The sequence below is a fragment of the Montipora capricornis genome, chromosome 9 (assembly GCF_036669925.1).
Source record: "Montipora capricornis isolate CH-2021 chromosome 9, ASM3666992v2, whole genome shotgun sequence".
NCBI lineage: Eukaryota > Metazoa > Cnidaria > Anthozoa > Scleractinia > Acroporidae > Montipora > Montipora capricornis.
In genome coordinates, this window is record NC_090891.1 from 50,544,678 (window position 1) to 50,552,177 (window position 7,500).

General features: G+C 41.4%; 1 pseudogene; it reads left to right on the forward strand.

Annotated features, from left to right (window-relative positions):
- Positions 1–5,561, forward strand: part of LOC138017752 (uncharacterized) — a 5,865-nt pseudogene extending 304 nt beyond the window's left edge.
- Positions 5,562–7,500: the final 1,939 nt, after the last annotated feature.

A 7,500-nucleotide genomic window follows, 5' to 3' on the forward strand; every position in this document is an offset into this window, starting at 1 on the left:
AGCGAAACAATTAACAATTTCGTCAGTGAACTGAAAAGACTGTCTTTAACTTGTGAATTTAGCAACCTCCGAGATTCACTCATTCGTGAGTTTTGTCAGACGAAGGTGAACTGCTGAAGAAACCAGATTTAACGCTGCAAACTGCTCATGATTATTGTACAACATCCGACGCAGCCAGACAACAGAAAAACAGGTTTAATACACCAACAGAGGCGGGTTCTGAATGGTCACTTTACCCTCTCAAGAAAGTCAAGGTTCAAGAATAGACACCTGCTCGTAACTGTAAGTTTTGTGGTTACAAGCACCCATTTACTCAGCCACCTCGTTGCCCAGCTCCTGGAAAGAAATGCAACAAGTGTAAGAAGGAAGGACACTTTGCACAAGTATGCAAAGAATTAAGAGTCCCTGCCCGTAATTATCAAACACAACTCGGCAAGGGCCGAAAATTCGATTTCGCTCATATTTTTATGGTAGACAGGCTAGCGCATGACAAAAACTACTGGATAGTTTTTTCGGCAAAATATCCTTTCATTTCAAAGAAGTATGCAAATTATCAAATTCCGTTAAAATCGCCATGTCACGCACTATTTTATTAAACAACTTTGAGAGTCTCGCATGGAAAACAACATTATTCTTCCGTCTTTAGAACAATCAAATATTTTTGTGCAGTGTTTAAATGTGTGCTTGGTCGATTTTAGTGAATGTTGTGCTGTTGTTTTGGGTGGAAAATAATTAAATTTCGAAGACATGTATTTCATTCACTTAAAAGTACTTCGTAAATATAATTAATTTTTATCATGTGCGAAACCTTCAAATGGATTAAGCTTCTGGTGGTTGAATCACCGAAGAATGTTCTACAGATTCCTGTAAAAATTTCTTTGGGCAAATGATTGTGAGCGACGCGAGAGCTTTTCAAAGTACGTTAAAAATGCAAATATTTGCCCTTCGTCGTCAAGTATCAATTGACGGGTTAGACGTAAATCTTAGCATGCGCCACATGACTTGACCCATATTAAGTTGAAATAGACACAGAGATGATAATTTCGAAATTTTCTAACCTTATTGGCAGTAAGAGACAGGTCCATAGGCCGATTTAACGAGTTTCTTTCATTTAGCCGGCAAAGTTTGCTTCTGTTTAGACAACGTCTAATGCACATCGCCAACTGTCAACTCAATCAGTGGTCGAAAATCATGAATCTGTGATCTTCTTTCGCGGCATATAATCATCGCTGCATCTACCTAAGTCAACAGCTGCAAAGCAATTCGTGGATAGTTGTTTGCGTTGTACGTACTACACCAAGTTGACCAAAATATTACATTTGATTGCGACCTTTTACCTTTGCTCCCAAGAGTGTCGGCGCCCGCAGCACAATCTTGCAGCGTTCGTTATTTGGTCGTCACGCAATGCTATCATTTTAGTAGGTAGCTACACCGGTAGGGGTATATAGTAATAATAATAATAAAAAAATTTAAAACAAATATAAACATTTGATTTCGATATATTCGTATTTTGCTTTCCATATTTTGTATTGGGCACTCTAACAATGCGACGCGCCTACCGTGGCCACCCAACAAACATTTTTTTCAAGTTAGCCAATCAGTGTGAGCGGATTTGATTGACAGACAAGCCTCCATTTGGTTCTCGCGCGTTGAAACTTTCTATGGAGGTGTGTCTGTCAATCAAATTCGCGTATCTTGATCAGTAGCTAACTTGTAAAAATGTTTGTTGGGTGGCCATGGTATGGCGCGTCGCACTGTAAAATAAGTGAAACAATTTGTTGAATGTTCATCCATTTTTAGTCTGGGCTAGCGTGCAGTTCTTTGATTGGCTACGCTACTATCTATTCTGTGATAGATAGTATTTAGTGTAGCAGCTAACAAAATTAATGACAGCCGCCTCTTGGCGTTCTCAAAGTGTCTGTGAAGAGGATTTAGATAAAGTTTTCAACCACTAGTTGATTTATGCTAAAAGGGAATGAGACGAAGACCCCCGAAACCCGCCCCGAAAGAGCTCTAACTCGGGCCCCGGCCACAGTAAAGCTTAAGCGTTTTTATCTCGAAGAAAACGAAGCAAAATATTTTCGCCCACACTAACGTTTAATTTTCCCATTGGTTTCATCTGTCCAAACTAAAACGTTGGAAAACGATAAGAACGAGTTGGACCTAGGATTGTGCATATGTGAAATAAATGTTCAGTTAATACCAGTACATTCACCAAGAAGTCCCACCACGCGTTACCTCTTCCCGGTCTAGTTCAATGTCTCCTTTGTCTTTCGTATGGCTTTCCTTCTCTATCTCTATATCTCCTCGTGCCATACGGCACATAAGGCTTTGACATTCTCTTTCCATCCACTTCGGTTTGCTGCTAAAGCTCTGACAGTCGTCCATGATTGCCACCCAGCTACTCGTCTTTCGTCTTCAACCATTCTCCTCCATGTTGTTTTTGGTCGACCTGGTCTCCTCCTCCCCTCTGGCCTCCACTCCAATGCTGTAACACAGTGCTCCTCTCTGTTCTTCCTCAATATATGCCTGATCCAATTCCATCTTCGGCGTCTGATCTTATCACTCGTTCTGTTCACTCCTGTGGTCTCCTGGATTTGTTGGTGCGAGATGGTCCGTGGCCATCTTATTCTCAGTATGCGTTTCATGCATTTGTATTGGAAAGAGTCCAGCTTCTTTGCTTCTGTTTTCGTGAGTTTCCAAGCTTCACAGCCATACATCAAAACTGTTCTGACAATTGTTTTGAACAATTGAACTTTCGTCTTCCTGCTAATTTCGTTACAGTCCCAAATTCTTCGCAACCTTGTAGACAGTTTGTCTGGCTTTACTTAGTCTCTGTTGTATGTCTTTGGTCGCCACGCCTTCTTTATCCAGCAGTGCACCTAGGTACTAGGTTTCCTTCATCAGCTCTGAATTGTTATGGCGGAATCTCACAAAACGCTTCAGGCATTAATTTGTGACATTTTGTTTCCGTGCGGAGATCGGGTGACTTCGAACGCGTAAGAAAAACTGCAAATTGGGGAGAGGCTTGTGAAGATTTGTCAGTTTTAAAAAAATGTCTGTTGTCGAGCGCACGCAAGATGATGCGTTTGGTACCGGGGTTGGGTAACGGTATGATTACCGGTATGTTGCGAAAAGCAATATGCCACGTCAGTATTCTAACATGGCCCCAAGGCTTTCAGGACAAACATCCATATTTGGTGTTGTCTTCTTTGTATCCAGTCTCTTTCGGGAATTTAGAGACAAAAGAAACTTTAAAAAGTTACAAAATAATTATCCCTAAAGCCTCAGAGCAAGTAAGAATATTGATATATCGAACGTGGCCTATTTGAGTAAAACAAAAACTTTGCAAAAGACGCACAAAAGTCTCCGACTGTCGTGAGAGTATTCGAAAACAAATTCTGCGAAGTTGAAAAAAAGACTAACGACTTCTTTTTGTGTTTGCACTGTTTGGTTTTGTGGAAGCTGCTTTTGCACAGCGCGGAAAGACCTAGGAACGAGTTTAAGCCGAAAGTGTTACGCAATGTAGGTAGCGGGTCGCGTAAGAGATGACAACAGGAGACAACTCAGAAGACAAAGGGAAAATAGTCATTCTTTATATTCTTTTATTTACTCTCTTCCCACTCAACAAGATTTTGTGCTCAAAATGGTTACGTATATATCAGGATAGAAATTGCCCTACCCCTACCCTCTAGGCTGGGATGACAGCATTGCGTGACAAACAAATGATGAACCGCTGCAAAGTATTCAAGGTCAAGCAGCAATCGTTCAGACGTGGTAGTATTTTGGCGCTGTGCGAAGTAAGCAACTATCCACAAATGACTCAGCCGTTGCTGAGTTAGATGCAGTGGCGATCAGATGCGCCGAAATATGGTATTTGACCATTAAATACGATGACAGTTGGCGATGTAGATCAGACATTGTGTAAACAGAAGGAAACTGTACTGCTATATATGTGCCGAATGGCAGGAAAAACACGTTAAATCGGCTTTTGGATCTGCCTTATGCAGCAAATAAGGTTAGAACATTTCGAAATTATCATCTCTGTGTCTATTTCAACTTAATATGGGTCAAGTCATGTGGCGCATGCTAAAATATATGGGTAACCAGTCAATTGATATTTGACGACGGAAGGGCAAATATTTGCATTTTTAACGTACTTTGAAAAGCTCTCGCGTCGCTCACAATCATTTGCCCAAAGAAATTTTTACAGGAATCTGTAGACCATTCTTCGGTGATTCAACCAGCAGAAGCTTAGTCCATTTGAAGGTTTCGCACATGATGAAAATTAACTATATTTACGTAGTACTTTTAAGTGAATGAAATACATGTCTTCGAAATTTAATTATTTTCCACCCAAAACGACAGCACAACATTCACTAAAATCGACCAAGCACACATTTAAACATTGCACAAAACATTTGAGTGTTGTAAAGACGGAAGAATAATGTTGTTTTGCATGCGAGACTCTCAAAGTTGTTTAATAAAATGGTGCGTGACATGGCGATTTTAACGGAATTTGGTAATTTGCATATTTCTCTCAAATAAAAGGATATTTTGCCGAAAAAACTGTCCAGCAGTTATTGTCATGCCCTAGCCTATCTACCATGAAAATATGAGCCAAATCGAATTTTCGACCCTTGCCGCGAAATTAAGAATTTGTCTGATTTTACAGGCAGCCACTCTTAAAGTGCTGAAGGTTCACTAGTTGCAGCTGTGGAGCATGACCCTCCAATGACTCACTATGTGCACACTTATTTTGAATGAGTTGAGCTGGATAGTGTGTCTCCGGCACTCAAAAGAAATGTAGGAGTTTGATTACTGTCAAAATTGCTGGGAAGAATGTTCAGATCAAGGCAGATACTGGTGCAGAAGCTACAGTCATTCCCTATGAGCTGTACAAGGAGATCACAAACAAACCTCTTCAGAAAATTCGGCAACCTTTGAAGGGGTGGCTTGCAACTAAACCCATCCATCCAAAGGGCTCTTTGAGGCTTCCAACTCATTATGGGAGTCGTGAACGTAACCTGTTGTATCTTGTTGTTGATGGAAATTTTACACCATTGCTGGGTTGTGATGCTTGTTTAGACTAAGAAGTCCTTGAGTTTATGAACGTTGAACTGATAACTACTCCAGAGTCAAAACAACCAGAGCAAGAACTGCCAAGTTTCTTTAAAACCGATCCTTGTTTTTTAGGAGTTGACCCGTCAGTTCCTCCAGTGGTACATCCTCCCAGAAAAATTCCAATTGCACTTCTTGAACCAGCACAAGAGAAGCTCACGGAGATGGAAGAAGATGGAATTATTGTAAAAGAAGAGGAACACACCCCTTGGGTTTCATCTATGCTAGTGATTGACAAACGGAAAGTGAAAGAAAAGAACACTCCACCCTCGAAGAATGATTTTCGAATCTGTATTGACCAAAGTGACCTAAAGAAAGCTCTTAAGAGGCCACACTATCAAATGGTTACTGTAGAGGAGGTTGCCAACCGATTATCGGGTGCGAAGAGTTTTATGCATCCTGGATGCTTGCAGTGGATACTGGCAGCTCCTGGTGGATGATGAAAGCTCAGAGCTCTTAACATTTAATACCCCATGGGGACGATACCGATTTACAAGGCTCCCTTTTGGCATCTCTTCTGCCCCTGAAATCTACCAAAGAGAGATGGACAAACTCTTTGAAGGGGTTCCTGTGGAGATCATAGTGGATAATTTCTTGATACATGGTAAAGATGAAATCGACACTGATCAGAAATTGAGGAGAGTACTGGCTAGAAGCAGAAAAGTAGGATTGAAGTTCAATCCAAAGAAAGTGAAACTTCGTGTTCCTGAAGTAAGCTATGTGTTCTCGGCCGAAGAATTGAAACCTCACCCTGATAAAATCTGCCCCATCCTTCTGACAAAGAAGGTGTACTTCGAATACTACGAACTGTCAATTACCAAAACAAGTTCATTAGACACAAAGCCGATCTACAAGAGCCAATTTCACAGCCTACCCAAAAAGATGTAGCATATGTGTGGGAGAAACCACAGCAAGAGGCTTTTGATAAGCTCAAGTCTGTCATCACTAGTGCACCAGTGTTAGCATACTTTAATAACAGCAAAGAGACGGTGCTAAGTGTTGATGCCAGCAGCACAGACCTTTGTGCAGTGATCATGCAGGAGGGCAAACCAGTTGCCTTCGATCGAAGATATTGACTCCCTCAGAGAAGATGTATGCGAATATTGAAAGAGAGCTGTTGGCGATTGCATGGGGAGCGCAAAAGTTTCACACATGTGTATGGGTGCAGAGTTTTTGTTGAGACAGACCACAAACCATTGGAGTCAATCTTTCGGAAACCACTGAATGAGGCCCCTCCCAGGCTACAGAGGATGTTGCTAACAAACTCACCAAGTATGACCTTGTGGTGCGTTATGTTCCCGGAAAACAGCAGGTCATTTGAGACTGCCTTAGCAGAGCACCTCTACGTAAAACTAAACCATTCAGTGAACCCGAAGATGTCATAGGAATTAATCTTGTTGAGGAACTTGGACTAGAAAGTAGTACCCTGAAGAGATTCAAGAACAGCTCAAGTACTGATGAGACATCCAGAGTGGTTATGGAATACGTTTTGAAAGGATGGCCCTCTGAGAAGAACAAGTTGATGAGCTTGCCCGGGAATATTGGAATTTCAGAGAAGAACTGAGTGTTGAGGATGGCATGTTGTTTAAATCAGACAGAATTGTACTGCCAAGACCATTGAGAGCTGAAGTGTTAGATGAAATTCATGGCGCTTACATGGGAAAGAGCAAGAGCCTTTCCTTTGGAAGGGATTACGTTTTCTGACCTTCTGACTTAAATAAAGTTCCTTTCCTTTCCTTTTTCCTTTCCATTCCTGCACAAATCAAAGACAAATTCAGTTCCTGTGCCGTGTGTAATGCATTCCACAACCAACAACAGAAAGAGACATTACATCCTCCTGACATTCCAAGATTACCTTGGACTGACCTGTTTGAATTTGGTGGCCAAACGTACCTGTTAGTTACTGACTTCTATTCAAAGTACTTAGAAATAGAACTGCTTCACCAGAACACTGCCACTTGTGTTATCACCAATTTGAAGAAAATATTTGTCAGTGACAACGGACCGCAGTATAGCAACACCAGACTTTTGTTAAGCAGAAACCATGAGTTCAAGAAAATCGCTGATGAGTGAGGATTTTCCCGTACAACCAGCTCACCAGAGTATCCTCAATCAAATGGCGCAGCAGAAAGAGCAGTACAGACCGTAAAACGCATCCTTAAGAAGGCTGCTGCAGAGAACAAAGACCCATTTGAGGGACTGCTAAAGTATCGCAACACCCCATTCGAAGATATTGGTGTGACATCATCGACAGCATAATGCCAAGTCTAATTATGACAAGCAGAGTAGAGATTTGCCTCCACTGGTTAGGGACAGGGTGTGGTTTCGTCCAAATGGTGAGAAGGAATTGCGCAAAGCAGAAGTAATGCCAAGATCATA